At 46.3% G+C, this 18214-nt stretch overlaps 1 protein-coding gene across 3 annotated transcripts in view; it reads left to right on the top strand.

Moving 5' to 3' along the window:
- Positions 1–17857, top strand: part of C29H4orf50 (chromosome 29 C4orf50 homolog) — a 293220-nt gene extending 275363 nt beyond the window's left edge. For all 3 annotated transcript variants that reach the window (XM_070458138.1, XM_070458137.1, XM_070458134.1), the window contains one exon: positions 10323–17857. The gene's annotated coding sequence lies outside the window, so the exon portion shown is untranslated. The remainder of the gene's footprint in view (positions 1–10322) is intronic.
- The last annotated feature ends 357 nt before the right edge of the window (positions 17858–18214 follow it).

Genomic DNA, 18214 nt, shown 5'->3' with positions numbered 1-18214 from the left:
TGGAATTACTACCTCAAAGGGAGCAAACATTTTTAAGCCATTGATACCTACTGCTGAATCAGATTTTCAAACTCATGATAAAAGTTCAATTAAAGACAGACAATGCAGTGAGGAAACCTGCCTTCTGAATTCTCTCCCCTGGCAGTGGGCTTGGTCATTAGGTCTGTGGCCGATTTATTGCCTTATTCCTAAAGAGGATCAATATGCCCAGAAGCCTCAGTATAATGAGATTCAGAGGGGCCTCAACTCATGAAAGAATCCATCAATGAGACCAGAATGTTAAGAACAGTGAAAATGAAAATGGTCCAATGAATCTTGATACTGAAACACTGATTAGGGCATTTGGGGGAAAAAGAGCATTTTACTTTTATCTATATTTTTTTGTATCCCATACAGTTAGGAAGCTCATGGAAACAGGATAGAGGTTATCTGTGTCACAGTATATGCTCTTTCCACACTCCACACTTGCACGCTGACCCCCACTACACTCACTCAAAATTTATTTCAAGGACCATCATTGCATGTCTGCCAGTCCTTCATCATGCTTCCCTGGTAGCTGAGATGGTAAAGAATCCTCCTGCAATGCAAGAGACCCGTGTTTGATCCCTGGGTCAGGAAGATCCCTTAGAGGAGGAAATGGCAACCCACTCCAGTATTCTGGTCTGGGAAATCCAATGGACAGAGAAGCCTGGTGGGCCACAGTCCATGAGGTCGCAAGGAGACACGACTGAGCAACTAACACTTTCGCTTCACTTCACTTCTGCCAGGGCCCTTCATCACACTAGCCCTGTGATGGGTGTTATCACTGTCATTTACAGATGGGGAAACTGAGAGCGAGAGTAAGTATCATGCCCAAGATCACAGAGGTAGTCAGTTATAGAGCTGGTACACTTTGTCATCATGGCCCTTTATGAAAAAACAGGCCTGATTCTTTTAAAGTAATTTGGAGAAGCTGCTTAAAGTGCTTTTTACACTGATCCTGGCTTGTTTTATTTGTAAACTCTATTTACCACAGTTATAAAAAAAATATCCTGTTGATTCCAGTTCTTTCCTGTCACTTGTGCAAAATTGGTATCTGTCTCTCTCGTTCATTCATTCATTCTTTTATGCATCCACTCTTCCCAAACACACACACATAGTGGTGAGTTGGGGCTGGCTTCTCCTGGCTGGCTAGAGCTACTTGTGACCATTTCTACTAACTCTTCAGTGACATCCCATTGGTGGCTGGAAATCCGCCACGGTGGGAATATTTACACCACAGAAATTGGCAAATGCTAGAAATCAGGTCTGTTTTTTCTGAGAGCCCTTCACATATACCCGCTGTGGTTCTCCTGCAGGAAAAGCTGTGCCTTTCTTCATCTTCTGCCACTATCAGTCAAGAACGACTCTTTATGGCTCCAGCCACACTCCTCTGCCCATGGAATTTCCCAGGAAAGAATACTGGGGTGGGTTGCCATTGCCTTCTCCAGGGAATCTTCCTGACATAGGAATTGAACCTGCACCTCCTGCATTGGCAGGTAGATTCTTTGCTACTGCACTACCTGGGAAGCCCATAGCTCCTTATCCTAATGAAGCCCCAGGAGCCAAGAGGGGCCATGGGAAACAGACTTAGCCGGAAGGGACCTTCAAATCAGACTGTGTGTCTGAAGAGAGGCCCTTGCGGTGAGTGGACCCTGTTCTGGGCTTTAAATGCCATGTGAAATAGCTCTTCAGTGGCTTCACACACATTCTAGCAAGTCTCATTTTTATTCCATTCATAGATGAACTTCTGTGATAGTATAACTTATAATAAGATGTGTATATTTGATCTCCATCCATTGCTCCAGACACATAGCTCCCAAAACCCTTGGAATGTCTTAACCATTGAGATACAGATGGCTTTGTTATGTTAAGGAGCTAACTGGGGGGGATGCCCCCAGGTAACCCAAAGGTGGGGGCCAGTTGCCGGGATACCAACCATGTGATTAGAGGGATGGAATTTTCTATCCCACCCCAGAGAGCTTCCCAGGTGGTGCAAGAGGTAAACAACCCACCTGCTGATGCAGGAGGCGTGAGTTCGATCCCTGGGTTGAAAAGATACCCTGGAGGAGGGCATGGCAACCCATTCTAGCATTCTTGCCTGGAGAAGCCCATGGACAGAGGAGCCTGGTGGGCTACAGTTCATTAGGGTTGCAAAGAGTCAGATGTGACAGCACACCAAGGAGATATACAAAACAGAAACCTTTCATTCAGCTCAGTTCAGTCGCTCAGTCGTGTCCCACTCTTTGTGACCCCATGGACTGCAGCACGCCTCGCCTTCCTGCCCATCACCAACTCCTGGAGCTTGCTCAAACCCACGTCCATCGAGTTGGTGATGCCATCCAACCATCTCATCCTCTGTCGTCCCCTTCTCCTCCTGCCTTCAATCTATCCCAGCATCAGGGTCTTTTCCAATGAGTCAGTTCTTCATATCAGGTGGCCAAAATATTGGAGTTTCAGCTTCAGCATCAATCCAACCAATGAATATTCAGGGTTGATTTCCTTTAGGATGGACTGGTTGGATCTCCTTGCAGTCCAAGGGACTCTCAAGAGTCCCAACACCACAGTTCAAAAGCATTAATTCTTCAGCACTCAGCTTTCTTTATAGTTCAACTCTCACATCCATACATGACTATTGGAAAAACCATAGCTTTGACTAGACAGACCTTTGTTGATAAAGTTATGTCTCTGCTTTTTAATATGCTGTCTAGGTTGGTCATAGCTTTTCTTCCAAGGAGCAAGCATCTTTTAATTTCATGGCTGCAGTCACCATCTGCAGTGATTCTGGACCTTTTATTGACAGAGAGTTAAGAAAGTGGATTGCTTCATCTTTTGGGGAAGTGATGAAGGGTCTATCAGGAGAATTACCTCACTATTGCTAACCAGAAAATCCCAGACTGACTTGGTAAGACTACATTGCTGGGAGAGGCTGAGACTGCCGCCAGGCTAGAAATGTGGTCTTGGTTTGCTGACGTGGGGCTTAGCACAAGTGACTCCATTTGGAGCCTGTTGTTTCTTTATAACAAGGCTTTATTAAAAAAAATGGGGTTCACAGAGCTTCCAGGTGGATGAACCAGAGCTCATCCATGTGCCTGGAGGATGCTGCACACCAAACTCCATGGGGACAAAAGCTCCTACGCTGGGGACCATTCTGAACCTTGCCTTATGAACCTCTTCATCTAGATCCTTTACAATACCCTTTATAATACACTGGTAAACATGAATAAATGTTCCTTTGAGTTCTGTGAGCCCCTTTAGTAAATTGAACAAGCTAAGCCGGGGTGGGGACTTCCCTGGTGGTCCAGTGGCTAAGACTCCACACTCCTAATGTGGCCCAGTTTCAATTCCTGGTCAAGAAATTAGATTCCATATTCCACAACATGCTGCAACAAAGATTGAAGATTCTTTGTGTCACAACTAGGACCCAGTGCAGCCAAATAAATAAATATTAACAAAAATAAACTAAAATTTTAAACTATCTTTTAAAAAAGCCCTAAGGAGAGGATCTTAGGAACTTCCAACTTACCCCTAGTTGGTAACAACAGATTTGTGATTGGCATCTGAAGTGGGGGCAGTCTTGTGGGACTAAGCTTTTAACACGTGGGAGCTGATGCTTCCTCCAGGTAGATTTTGTCAGAATTGAGTTAAATCGTAGGACCTCCAGTCGGTGTCTCCTGAGAAGTGGAGAATTACTTGGTGGTGTTGGAAAAAACACACACTGAAATTTCCCAACAATCGGGTGTCCAGTGAAACAAATGTCTCTGGCATGGTGGTGAGCTCCCCGTGGGAGGATGTGTCCAAGAAGAGTTTGAGCAAAATCTGTCTCAGATGCTTAAAGGAGGTGGGGTCTGGGCTTAGAGAAGGGCCAAAAAGAGCCACACATTCACAAGGCATGAAGGAAGAAGAAGCAGCAACACTGGTGAAACATCTATGAGAAAAATAAATACAGGGTACTCCTTTCAAATTCAGTAAGAAGGTATCAAAAAAGAAATAACAATATGAGCAGCTGGAGGGAAGGGACTTTATTTCATTATTTCACTGACACTAAAGTAGGTTCTTGCCCGGTGCTTGGCACTCAGCAGGTTCTGGATCGATGCTGGTATCAGTCATTGTTGTTCAGTCGCTCAGTCATCTCCGACGCTCTGCGACCCCATGGACTACAGCACGCCAGGTTCCCTGTCCGTCACCATCTCCTGGAGTACCAGTTACAGGACTTGACAGCTAGACCAAGCTCAGCCTTATTGATCCAACTGTGTGATTCCTGTGAGGTCTCTTTCCCTCTAGAGGTCTGTTTCCTCAACTAATTATACAAGGACTTCTTTTAGATGACTTCTTGAGAATAACTAGTATTCTAATTAAAACATCATGATTCACACCAAACCTGTTTATAGCATAATGTGGCTCACAAACAGACATCATTAAAAATATAAAAATTAGTGGCTAGATGGAGCAGATTGTGAAGGTTCTTAAATTTTGAAGATTTTTTTTTTTATTGTGAATTTTGCATTTGATTCCCTTTACCTGCAAGAAAATGCTAAATATTCCCTGAGGAAATATGTTAGAACTCGTTCACATTCAATGAGAATTGTACTAAGTCTGGGCCATCACTCATGCCTTTGTCTGTAGGCCCTGAGCTCATTTGCTCAGTCATGTCCGACTCTTTGCGACCCCATGAACTGTAGCCAACCAGGCTCCTCTGTCCGTGGGATTACTCAGGCAAGAACACTGGAGTGGGTTGCCATTTCCTTCTCCAGGGGATCGTCCCAACCCAGGGATTGAACCCATGCCTCCTGCATTGCAAGCAGATTCTTTACCACTGAACCACCAAGGAAGCCTCCTGAAGTCTGGTAGGTCTTGTTTAAAATTCCAACTCCACCACTTACCTGCTGTAGGATCTTGGGGAAATTTCTCTCTTAGCCTCTCAATGTCCTCCTCTGTAAATGGGGGAAATAATAAATGTGGATCATGGGGAGTTGTGAGGATTCAGTCCGGTGGTATCTGTCAAGCACTCAGGGCAGTAGGTGACACATAGGTCTGGTCCGGGGTTGCTGTTCTTGTAACTGTGGATTCTCAAGTTCTGCCTCTGCTGGTCCTCCCACCTGGAGCACTGGCTCCCCAGGGAAGACACCCCCACAGAACCCTCCTCATTTCTATTTCTCAAGATTCCCTGCATCCTGGTCCTGATTGTCTTGTGGAGGGTGCAGGTCCTTCTGTCCTTTCCTGCAAGCTCCTGAGAGCACACACTTTGCATTTGTGCCAATCCAGAGCACTCAACCTGCTGTCCTGCATGTCCAGGGAGTTGAGCATCTACTTAATTGACCAAGCTGGACTTCACATTCAGATGAGAGACACATAAAAAAGGGAAATGATTTCTGGTCCAGTAACTGCTCCTGATGAAGTGTTAGTGGAATGGAAGCTCCTAGTCAACAAACACCCAGAGGAGAATGGAGTTGGAGGGAAAACCCACTGAATGTGCCCATCAGTGGCACTTGCCATCAAGTACCTATTCATTGATTCCACCCCCTAAGCACCTAACACTGCTTATGTGGTCAAGGCAAGTGCACTCAGTGGGCAAGGAATTTGTGTGGCAGCTGTGTGACATGGAAGGGTTTGCATTTCAAGAGATGAGATAAGACAGGTGGGTGGGGCTGGAGGTTACATAGTCCTGGAAGTCTTGCTAAGGCTTTGTCCTAAGAGCAGAGAAAGACAGAGAGTAAAAGCAAGGAAGTGATGTGATCAGTTTTGTAGTAATTCTGACTGCTGTGTAGAGAGTGGATTAAGGTGAGGCCAGCCCAACAGCTTGGTCAGAAAGTTGCTTCAGTTGATTTAGGTAAAAGACGGTGGTGGTCTGGGCTGGAAGAAAAGAAGGAAACAGCAGAGAATACCAGTTCTGTACTTTCCAAGTGCCTTTAATCTATGAAGTAGGTCAATTCAGCGTTGTTTTGATTTACAGATCAGATGAGAGAAAGAGCAGTGACAAAGAGGTCCCCAAGTCTGACCTTCTCATCTTCTCCGTACGTCCCCGGGAAAAAAGGCTGTATGACCTTGGGTGTTAAGTCAATGGTGTCAAGGACAGTCGCGTCTGTGTCGGCCCCTCCTGTCAGAGTGCAGTCTCTTATTGAGGAGCTCCTGTCTCGACAAAGGTCTGGAACTAAGTAGGGCACTGACTAGTGTCCCCATTTTTGCCCTCATTTTCTTATACCCAAGGGCTTCCCCTCTCCCCATCATGTGGTCGACTCTCTGCCTGGGATCTCCACCATTATCTGCTCAGACGTTTGCTTCCCCCAGTGGACTAGGAGGTGAAGAGGCAGCCTAGTCCTCTCGAACTCCCCTGGCATGTAAATACCTGCTGTTGTTTTACAGAATCGTCAGTTCTAGGATTGGAAAGTACTTTCGGGTACACTGGGTAACTGCTCCTTATGCAAATGCAGGAGTCCCCTCTGATACCCACACATCTGCAGTGCAGTGAGCACACTCTTCCTCCAAGAGGTATCCTGACATTTCAGTTGGATCACCTTCATGACTCTGACTCTCAACAACTACTGATATTTTGTGAAGTCGGCATTTCATTCTGTCTGAAATTTGAGTTTACCTGTCTGTTTTACTCACTCAGCTGTGTTCTCTGGGGACAAAGATGCCCACGTTTTATTTAACATTCCCCATAGCCTTGAACACAGTGCCTATCATAGAGTAGGTACTTGATAATGAGTAAATGAATAAATGAATGAATGAGTGGTTATCTCTCAGTGTTAGAAAGTTCTTAGAAAGTCTTAGAAAGTTCTTAGCTGAAGCATGCCTCCTGCTAACCACCACTTTTGGAGCTGAAGTCCACTCCACACAAGATCATATTTTCCTCTTCCTTGTGGTGGTTTCTCACCTGATGAAACCACAGCCTCTTGCTTTGTTTTCCTCAAACACATCAACCTGTTCCTGCTGAGCTTCTTAACCTTACACATTTTACACATTTTCCACTTCTGCCTGGAAACCCTTGACTCTCATTTCTTTCATGGCTGGACCTTCCTTGCCATTTGGGCCTTAACTCCCCAAAAATGCAACATCCAAGCACTCGGTCTAGAGTAATTCCCTTTGTCCTTTCACCACTTTATCTCTGTGCTGAATTCTGGGTAAGTTCCTTAGATTCATCTTCCAGTTCACTAAACCTCTCTTCATCTGTGTCTGTCTAGCCTATTGACTGACGTCTTGGATCTGTCACTTTACTTTTCATTCAGAGAATGTGTATGTGAATATTGTAAACATTCTCATTTTAAAATCCTTTTTCGAATCTCTATTGCATGTCATCCTCCATTAGTGATTTCTCCAATTTATTGCATGCTGATCATTGCTCAGGAGTTGAGTATCTTTGTAATTGTTATAATTTTTAAGATGTAACTTCATCAGGAATTATCATCTATGGGTGATCCACATAGGTTATGGAGGGGACCCATCAAGTTCATGAATCTTGGAAGAGCTGTTCTGTTAACTCCTTGATGATACAAGATCAGTGCAAGGAACAGGGTACCAATCTCGTGCATGATGTAGGCAAGAGATGAGGATTTCTTCTATTTGGACTCACACACCTGATTCCAGAAACGTTAAACTTTACATGCCAGCTTTGTCCTCAGACTGGAGCATTACCAATTGCAATGGTACCCAGATGCCAGGCTCTTAATGTGTGCACTTCATGTCTAGAATCCACCCAGCTGAAAATATGAGTGTGGGACTCAGTGAAAACACAGATTTCTGAGATCCATCTCCTGGGTACTGAGTCCGTAAGTCTAAAACTGAGCCCAGGAATCTGAATCTTACACAGCTCTCCATATGATTCTGATGTATAGTGAAGTGTGGGTACCAATGGTCCTAGAAGCTCTAAAGACTGTAATTAGATTTATTTTTACCTTGCTTATTTCCTTCAAATAAAAGGATTGAAAGCAGCTTATAGGGTACATGCAAATACATTTTGAAAGGAAGACTTAAAAACCACCCACACAAATAAATAAACTGAGAAAGTGAGATCTGACCTTACGCCAAGACTGGGGACACACACACAAGGTAATGCTGCGGTCGGTGTCCTCACCCAACATCCTGATCATGAATGTGACTGGGAATGAAATGTGAACCGTTGTTACCCATCTCTGGAGACGCTCAGTATTAAAAGCCAGCTCAGTGAAATCAATTACGGGAGCAACAGTAGAGCTGCAAAGGGACTGCTGCTCTTCAGTAGGGTTTTAATGTTTCTGGGGTCCCCCTGTGTAAATTGCCCAAACACACGTACAGGTCTGGCAACACTCGGGATGACTCCTCCTGGCAAACTGATTCTGCCTCGCTGCCTCCCAGCCTTCCCAGCCCACGTTCTCTCACGCTTCTTGGCTTCTTCCAAACTGTTTCCACTGGCCAGAGGACTCTTGTTTATCTCCAAGACACCACTCAAATATCACCGACTCCAGGCAGCCCTCCTCCTTCATCTCCTTCCTTCCTTTTGTTCTTCATTCATTAAGCCCTTATTGCATCCCGGCATTGCACTGGAGCTCCCCAGCTTCCCCTCAGGCCAGCATCTGCCACGTGGCAGGTCGTCCCGTCCTCATCTCCCACGATGCTTCCCCTCACTTCTCTGGTCTCTCCACGCTGGCTGGCTGAGCTCCCTGCCTCTCTCCACGGGACTTTTGCACAGGCTGTCAGTCTTCTGCCTGGAATGCTCCTCCCCGCTCATGTTCCTGCTGGCCCCCATTTAGCTTATTCCTTTCCGGCCCCCTGAAGTTGTCTCACTCTGTCCTCCTTCAAGTCCGGGACATAATGTTTCTTTTGTGATTCCTAGGTCACCGTTTGTCTCCTTGCACACACAAAGGCAAGCGCTGTAACCTCAATGCCTAGCACCGAGCCTGACGTAGAGCAGGTGCCTGTAAACTTGTTGAGGGTGTGAAAGAAGACATCCCTGATAATCCCAATCTCTTTCTTCCTTTGGATCAGTCATTTTAAAACTTATCTTGGTCACTGGCCCCTTTAAGTGTCTCATGAAGGCAACAAGCCTTCTTTGTACATGAATGCTTCTTCACAAGAAACTCCTATGCTGTTTCAAGGTTCAAAAACACCCCAGATAAGAGAGTGTGGAGAAAAAGAAATCCTCCTATACTGCTGGTGGCAGTCTAAGTTGATGTAGATGTAGCCACTATGGAAGACAGTATGGAGGTTGCTTGAAAAACTAAAAATAGAATTACCACATGATCCAACAATCCCATTTCAGGCATATACCCAGATAAAATTACAATTTAAAAAGATACATGCACCTCGAGGTTCATAGAGCACTATTCACAATAGCCAAGACACAAATAACCTAAACATCCATTGATAGATGAATGAATAAAGGAGATGTGGTACCTATACATAAAAAAGAACAAAATAACGCCATTTGCAGCAACATGGATGCAACTAGAGATTATCATACTAAGTGAAGTCAGGCAGACAGAGAAAGACAAATACCATATGATATCACTTATATGTGGAATCTAAATATGGCACAAATGAACCTATCCATGAAACAGAAATAGACTCACAGACATAGAGATCAGACTTGTGGTTGCCAAGGGGGTGGGGAGGGAGAGGGATGGACTGGGAGTTTGGGGTTGGTAGATGCAAACTCTTACAGATGGAATGGATAAGCAACAAGGTCCTACTATATTGCTCAGGGAATTATATTCAATATTCTGTCATAAATCATAATGGAAAAGAATATGAAATAGAATATATATATGTATAATCAAATCACTGCTGTGTAGCAGAAATTAACACAACATTCTAAATCATCTATACTGCAATAAAATATAAAAGACACCCCAGATGAAGAGAGCATTATTTATTAATTTCAAGCTGAGATTCATTTATAGAGGGAACAGCTGATGAATTATATTCATCATGAATTATAATCACCAGCTGATGATTCACATGTGTGCTCCATCCCTAAGTTGTGTCTGACTCTTTTGTGACCCCATGGACTGCAGTCTGCCGGGCTCCTCTGTCCGTGGGATTTTTCAGGCAAAATGCTGGAGTGGGTTGCTGTTTCCTCCTCCAGGGGATCTTCCCAACCCAGGGATCAAACCCTTGGCTCCTGTGACTACTGTATTGGAAAGGTGGTTCTTTACCACTGTGCCACCTGGGAACCCCATCATGGTTTAAGCCCAGTTACAATTAGAGATGACTATGGGCTTCCCAGCATCTTAAAGTGTTGTGTGTTCAGATGGCTTCATGTAGATGCCATGCTGGTTGGTATGTTCCCTTTAAGAACTCATCTCCCTGGTTTTTTGTTCTTGCAGGAAAGAAGACAGTGCAGAGGCAAGTGCATCAAACTGGAAAAGATTTACATCGCTCCCAACTGCCCAGTGGAGCAGAGATGGCCCCATGATTTGAGATCCCTTTGAGGGATCTGAACTACAAGCCAGACAACCCTCTTCCTATTTCAAGTCACTCTTGAGTCACCCCTACTCTGTGTAAAACCAACTGGGGGGCCAACGAGATGGCTGTTAGCTGTCAGAAGCCTGTACGTATTGGCACGGGGCGGCAGAAGCTGTCAGGGGCTGGAGTCCCAGGGTCCTGCCTGGCTTGGCCATTCCTAAGCTGTGTCCCTGCACAGATGACTAACCTTCGAATTTCCGCTTCAGCGTCTGAGGGGCCTCACTCCTACTTGACAGTTTTGTTCCAATGACCTAATGAGCTAATGGCTGTGAAAGTGCCCCAAACACCACGATGCTTCCCGTGTGATCAGGAATCTTAGTTGTTGGTAAAATGCAATTCTGTCTTTTCTCACTCACATACTGACATCTGCTCAGGAGGGCTCTCTGCCATAAAGTACTCATTACTATTCTATATAGCTGACACCCAAGATGGGTGATATGGGGCCTGGGAGCATCACGATGTGAAAGACATCTGAGTAGTCACCTTGCTATTCCAGAGTTTGTGCAGGGCTAGCCTGTGCAAAACATTGTATGTGTGTGAGCACTTTCCTAGGGAGAGGGACCATGGACTTTACTAGATTCTCAAATGAGACTGGGACCCCCAAGGGTCAAGCACCCCTAGTCTAGGGGGGAAAGACTTTGTTAAGGAACCCAGAGACCCAACTCTGCCTCTAACTGGCGGTGACAGGCCTCAGTTCCTCATCTGTGAAATGGGTGTGACCATGAGCCCTCTGGCATCCCTCCCTGCTCGGACCTCTGATGAGTCTATAACCCTCCCTGTATCGTGTCCTTCATCAGATGAGGCTCATCCCACTGCAGCAAACATCATCTGGGGTCTTACTGTGGGGCAGGCTCTGGCCAGCTTGGGGAGGTTCCGAACCCAGCCCCCGCCTGCTTCCAGAATAAGAAAAGATTTCTTCTTTTCTACACATAAGTCTCTTTGGACCCCTGTGTCCATGACTTTCCCACCTCTCACAAATAACCAAAGCACCCCCAAAGTGTCCAAAGTACTGGAGCCCTGTTTCTGCTCATCTCACCCAGCAGTTAAAGAACACTGTGGCCCAGCAGCTGGGCTCAGATCAAGAGGGTCTGCTCCTTCCGGAAAGACTTGCCTGTAAACTGCAGGGCTGGCCGTGAGGCCTTCTCACTAGGGCAGCCGAGGGGCTAACGGGGATGTCTGAAGTCTTAACACCTTGAGAAAGGCAGCCTGAAAAGCAGGCTGTACGTGAACAAGCTGGTGAGTTGAGTTCTTTCTTGCCTCTGCTGTGAGGCAGAGGTGGGTGGCAAGAAGGCTGCTGATGGGTGGGGGTCTGCCCTCACGTCTGGGACCTCAGCAGGACCAGGGCTGGGCTCACACAGGCCCCATGACCCACGGGACAGACCTCAGAGAGTTCCCAGTCCACAGTCCTCAGGACAGATCTGGCTCACAAGCATATCTTGCTTAGCTTCTGTTTTGTTTTGCTTTGTTTTTTTAATTGTGGTGAAAACATGCATAGCGTAGAATTTCCCACCTTACCCATTTTTAAATACCCAGTTCATTGGCATTAAATGCAGTCACAGCTTGTGCAGCCACCACCCCCGTTCATCTCCAGGACTCTTCCATCTTCCCTGACCCCCATTTCCCCTTCCCCAGCCCCTGGCAACCTCTTTTCTCCTTTCATGTCTCTATGACATTGATGACTCTAGGGACCTCATACAAGTGAAATCACACAGAGTATTTTTTCTTTTTGAGACTGGTTTATTTCAATTAGCACAAGGTCCTCAAGTTTCATCCATGTTGTAGCATGTGCCAGAATTTCCTTGCTTTTTAAGGCTGAATAATATTCCATTGTGTGGTTGGATCACATTTTGCTGATCTATCCACCTGTCGATGAACATTTGGGTTGCTTCCCTCTCTTGGCTATTGTGAATACTGCCATGAACATTGAGGGTATGAATACCTACGTTTATCTGTTAATATTGGAATTAGCAGATGACATTTCAAAGCCAAGAGATTTCTCATAAAGACCTGGATTTCTGGCTTCTCTGGAAAAACAGTGGATCTGGCAAGTCAGGGCCTCTAGCTTCCTGGCCACACTCAGAGCTGACCGAGGCCCAGTCATTCATTCCCTGCCCCGTAGACAGGCACATAGCCTGGGGGACCTCAGACCCCCACTCCCTCCTGGTCTAGTCCTTGCTCCCCGCCTCATATGCCTGGTCTGCCCAGATTTTTCAGTTACAGACAGAAACCCAGAGACCAGAGAGGGACCTGACCTGGGTCCAAAGTCTCCCAGACAGGCTGGTGCTGTGACTGCAGTCATCCAGGAAGGCCTGGGCTGCATTTTGGTCCCAACTCTGCCACTTGCCTCTTCCCCTGTGACCTTGACCGTTCTGAGCCCAAGATTCTTTTTTGAAGGGAAATGGGAGAGAGGAAACCTTCTCCAACAGCTTCACAAAATCGTTGAGACAGACAGAGAAGGGGATGCACGGTGATTAGTACCTGGGGTCAGGATGTGAGAAGTTTATTTCACAGCCCAGGTGAGTCAGGCAGCTCAGAGTTTAGAGGTCTGTCTCTTCATCTGCAGAATGGGAGAAGGGACTAGATTGTTCTGAGAGTTAACTGAGGGGGCACGGAGAAGCCCCCAGCAGAGGCCTTGGCACGCAGCAGGTGGTTCATAGCAGTTCCTCTGGAACAAGTGAGGGTTGTGTTCAGGGCTGCAAATCCCCTTGGCAGCAGGGCACACCCCAGCAAGATACGTGAAGTCCCGATGTTGCGGAGACAGCCTGGCTGCAGAGTCTGTCAGTCTGATTTCAGAGGCCATCCTCCACCTTTACCTCCTGGGGCCCCAGGCAGGTCAGCCGCCTCTGCGAGCTGCAGAACCCCGGCTGTCAGACAGGGTGGTACCCTAGTCCTTACCAGCACAAGGCGGGTGAGAAACCTGAGGTGCCTGGCACAGCGTTGATGCTCGGTTGAGTTCAGTTGTCTTCCTTCCCTTCCCAAGCGGAAGTCTCCCTCTGAGGTTCAAAGGATGGCGTATTTTCCAAATATTTTCAAAAATAAAAGAGGAAAAAATGTAGTTCTCAGCTTCCCATTGGAGGCTCCTGGGCCCACGTGTTGTTGGGGTTGAGGCGTGATACTCACTGGGGTTCCTTCCTCCATCCAGCCAGGTCTGGGCTTAGAGAAGACACCAGACCCAGTTCTCACGGGCAGGTTTTACATCAGTCCGTCTGTTAGCCGGTCAGTTGCGCCTCATGAAGTGCCTCTTCTGAGCGGATTTTCAACGTGAGTCTTCACCCTCCAGGCTCATCTCTGTTGCTGAGTGTGTGTCGCCCCAGATGGCATTCTTGTCCTGACATAACCCGCCACTGGTCTTTCTACCCTCTGTGCTACTTCTGTTACTTCCGTCCTTCCCAGAGACCCCGAGGGAGGCTCCTGAGCCACTCGCAGGCCCGTGAGGCCTTCCAGAGTGGAGCAGTCCATCCCACTGCACCCAAGAAACCTGAGAGGCCAGGTGTGGCCTCGACAGAGCCTCGCCTCTTTACCTTCAGACTTTGGACGGATGAAATGGGAAGGCAGATGGAAAATGCACTTGTCAGCTCTTAAGGTCTGCATGAATATACTGGATTTGACCTTCATATCCTGGAGAGACAAGAGACCAACAGGTGTAGGAGAGAGATTAGGGTTTAAAACAGAGTCACTGGGCTGGAGTCTGGGCTCTGCAACCTTTTAGCTTTGAGATCATGGAAAAGTCACTTCCTCCCCTCTATTCACTTACTTGTCAAAGGGAGCAATAAAATACCTGCCTTAGCACCTGCGAGGAGCGTTATAGATACACGGGATGGCAAGGCGCCTTTCAGAGTTCAGTGTGGTGCACACACTTTCATGTCACTAATTCACATCATTGATCCAATGCACATCCATTATGTATCAATACCTGCGGGGTGCCACTGGGCACAAGGTGATCTGTCTCATGACAGTTTGGAGAAGGTCTCCAGGCTAAGGAAGAAGAGAACTGCTTGTCAGATGGTGGTTCCACGCATTCATAGATTGTGATTAGCAACAGCCAGCGAGTTGGCATGGCAACGTTTCCCCGTGAACTGCTAGGCAGTGTTCTTAAAATAGGTCCACCAGAGGTGTAGCAGCAGTGGAGACACACAGACACCATGTGGTCTGATGGCCCTGCAGACCAAGGTGTGCTGGGAATGGTCACGCCTCTGCCCTTCCCAGGCAGGCCAGTGGTGCAGGAACTAGGATAACAGATCCGGAAGCATCCATGGTTAGAGCTAGAGACTTCAGTATTAACATCTCTGCCTCTCCCCAGTTTACAGGTGAGGAAACTGAAGCCCAGAGAGGTTAGGTGACACACCCATAATCACACAGCTTCTTGATGGCAGATGGAACCAAAGCTGGTTCTCATATCTTATGCAGGGCTCTCTGGCTGTGCCACAATGCCCCTTCTTCTGATCTGTAATTCTAGATCTGAGTCTGATGCAATTCATTCTCTAATGATTGCAATCCATATGGCATCACTTGTGTGTGTGCTTACTCTCTCAGTCATGTCCAACTCTTTGAGGCCCCATGGACTATAGCTCACCAAGCTCCTCCGTCCCTGGGGATTCTCCAGGCAAGAATACTGGAGTGGGTTGCCATGCCCTCCTCCAGAGGATCTTCCCTACCCAGGGATCAAAGCCAGGTCTCCTGCACTGCAGGTGTATTCTTTACCATTTGAGCCACCAGGCAACATTTATTTGATCAAAGAATTTTCTCCCATGTTTCTCCCTGGGAAGTCCTGAATCCCAAGATATGATGAAAACTCACCTACTTCTTAGCTAGGCTGAGATGATTGCAGTTTAAATCCGCCCCTTCCAAAGCCTCCCTACCCTAGTTTCCCAGTGTGAAAATGAAGCAGCAAAGCTGATCAAAAGTTTATGAATCATTCTGTGATGAGATTACTGTATGAACTTACTTATCCATCACTGCAGAGGGCAGGGAGCCCAAATCCTTTAAAAGATGGGTTTCTTTCTGTTTCTGTTACTCAGCGATTTACTGAGTAAACTTTATAAAAACTTGTGGCTTCTTAACGTTCAGGCTGGTGGGAGCTTCCTTTGAGGGATTCACAGCTTTTGTTTTAATTCCAGGGTGAAATTCCAGGTCTGGAATGAGACACTTCTTGAGAATTCAGTCAACATCGGATGATAGGGTGCTAGACTTTTCTGACGTATTTGAACGTTCAGCCTCTTTTTCTGTATTCAGACAGTGCCTTGAAGTGGGAGGGGCTGGGAGTCAGGGGGTGGGTGCAGTGGGAGTCCTGCCATGCCCTCTTCCTAGGCTACCTGTAGGATGCAACCACTGTCCTCTGTACTGATGATTCTTCACTTTGGTTGCGTGTTGGACTCACCCGGAGAGCAATTAGAAATACAACACCCAGTTCCTCTCCAGACCACTTAAATCAGGTTGTCTTGAGTGGGCCCCAGGCAGGGTCTTTAAAGAGCCCCCCAGTGATTCTAACGAGCAGCCAGGGGCAGAACTCTCAAACTATAGCCTCGCTGTCTCTTTTCATTCTCCCATCCCCTGTGTTTATTAAATACCCAGATGCCATTGCGGGTTTCTTTTGTGTCAGACCCATTTTGCTCTTTGCTAGGAAAAACATGTATTCTCAGAGTTGACAGGAGGAAAGTTCTCATCTTGGGAATATTTTGAATTCCATTAGTTGGCTTGGTGACTTTACCTTTAGAGGCCCTTTTAAGCTGCTAATGATCCTATGAAATGAAATAGGTAGCACACTGTAACAAACTGTGGCTACACTGCAGCAGAACTGGATGCCGGGTGCTTGGTAGCTGGTCATGGCACAGTTACACGAAAGTTCTGATTATATGACCGAGTGATACAACAGGCACGTAAAGCAGACTCCTTTGGGTAGAGTTGCTTGCATCCAAAAATCTTCCAGAAACAGATATTCTAAGTCCAGTATGATATATAAATTGACCAGTCATGTAAGCAAATAGAAGCAAATTTCTCTTCAGCATTTGCACCAATTTACCTGGCTCCGAAATGCATTTTTTTGGAAATTCTCTGGTACCTTTTCTTTTGAAAAGACCCTGATGATGGGAAAGATTGAAGGCAGTAGGAGAAGGGGATGACAAAAAATGAGTTGGTTGGATGGCATCACCGACTCAATGGACATGAGTTTGAGTAAACTCTGGGAGTTGGTGATGGACAGGGAGGCCTGGCATGCTGCAGTCCATGGAGTCGCAAAGAATTGGACACAACTGAGTGACTGAACTGAACTGGTACCTTAAGGAGGCAGAGAAGAAGAAACCTCTAGAGTTTGTGGCTGTATTTAGTCCTCTTTCTTGTTTTATGAGAATTTCTAGAAAAATACAGTGTATGCCTTGAACCTAAAACTGCTTTTAAAACGTCAATAGGCTTAGGATGGAAGGACTGGCTTTGCTTTATCCCATTTGATTTTCCCTAAATCCTGCTCTGGTTTCAGCAAGCACAGCTCCCATCCAAATCTGACGTCTGCATCTTTGGCGTAAATGTATTACACAGTCGTAGGAAGACTAATGAGAGAACTGATACCATCAAAGTAAGGTTTTCTCTGATAACAATATTTTTGTCTTTGAAAAACATCATCAGGCGAGGCCCAAAGTTAAACTGATGATACCTTTATATGATGGTAGAACAAGGGAAGAGAAAGACGAATGAGCTGAAAACTGGGTATCAGCTCTATCAACAGCTTCCTTTTAAAGCAAAAGTAATACAACACAATATTTGCAAATATGACATTGAAAGTGATGGGGACAATATATATCTATGCAGCGATGTTATAACTATTAACCATTAGACTTGGCGTCAGGACAAGGACAAGTTCTGCCTCTCACAAAGGTTGGATTATGGGCCAGAGACACGGGGTTCTATGACTCTGCCACCAACTGGTTGTGCAAGCTTTAACGGAATACTTCTTGCAGTCTCAATGTCCTCCACGGAAACATCAGGGAAGGTGTGGGCCTTAATGAGTTAGCACAGGTTTCCTAAAGTATTCAGCACAGATTAGTGCTCTGTGGATGCTGAGAACCTTCCCTTAACATATTGAACTTGGTTCAGATGCATTTCAGTGCAATGGTGGGACATGAACCACCAACCTCAGTTGGGTAACTGAGATGATCTCCCAACATTCAATGTTGCACAACCAATTTTTGCTGGGGAGGCAGGGAAATGACCTGGGTGTCACTGGCAAAGGTTATGAACATGGCTTGTCAGTTCATTTTGGCAGAACCTCCTCAGTCTTCTCACTCTCCCAGGTTGAATCCGAGGCAGATATCACATAAAAGCTGTGAAGCAGAGGCATCATTTTGGAAATTATGTCCTTTCCCAGTGGGTCCCAGATGCACAGGAACTCTACACCTTGTAATTGCATGCATCTAAAAGGACCCCTATGTTACACATCTCTATTAATCAACACAGGGTCAGAATTTTGGCAGTCCATGCTCTGCCCCTCCCCTCCCTTTGAAGCACTGGTTCACACGGGGGTGGTCTGGCAACACAGGCAGACACCCCCCCCCCCACTTCCCTTTGGATGTTCTGTGGTGGAACCCTCCTTTGGGTCCTGGAGCAGTGGCTGTCCCAAAACTCCCACCTGCAGTGAAATGGACACAGCAATCCGTTCTTGGAGATGCCCATCTGATTCCTGACCAGTTGGGACTCAGCACTCCTTTCCGGGTTTTCAAGATTTGTATTGATTGCTCAATCTTGTGTATAGTAGGCTGGCATT

This window comes from Odocoileus virginianus, chromosome 29 (assembly GCF_023699985.2).
Source record: "Odocoileus virginianus isolate 20LAN1187 ecotype Illinois chromosome 29, Ovbor_1.2, whole genome shotgun sequence".
In the NCBI taxonomy this organism is placed as follows: Eukaryota; Metazoa; Chordata; class Mammalia; order Artiodactyla; family Cervidae; genus Odocoileus; species Odocoileus virginianus.
The sequence above is the reverse complement of the archived record's forward strand: the minus strand, read 5'-3'. Positions and strand labels throughout refer to the sequence as shown.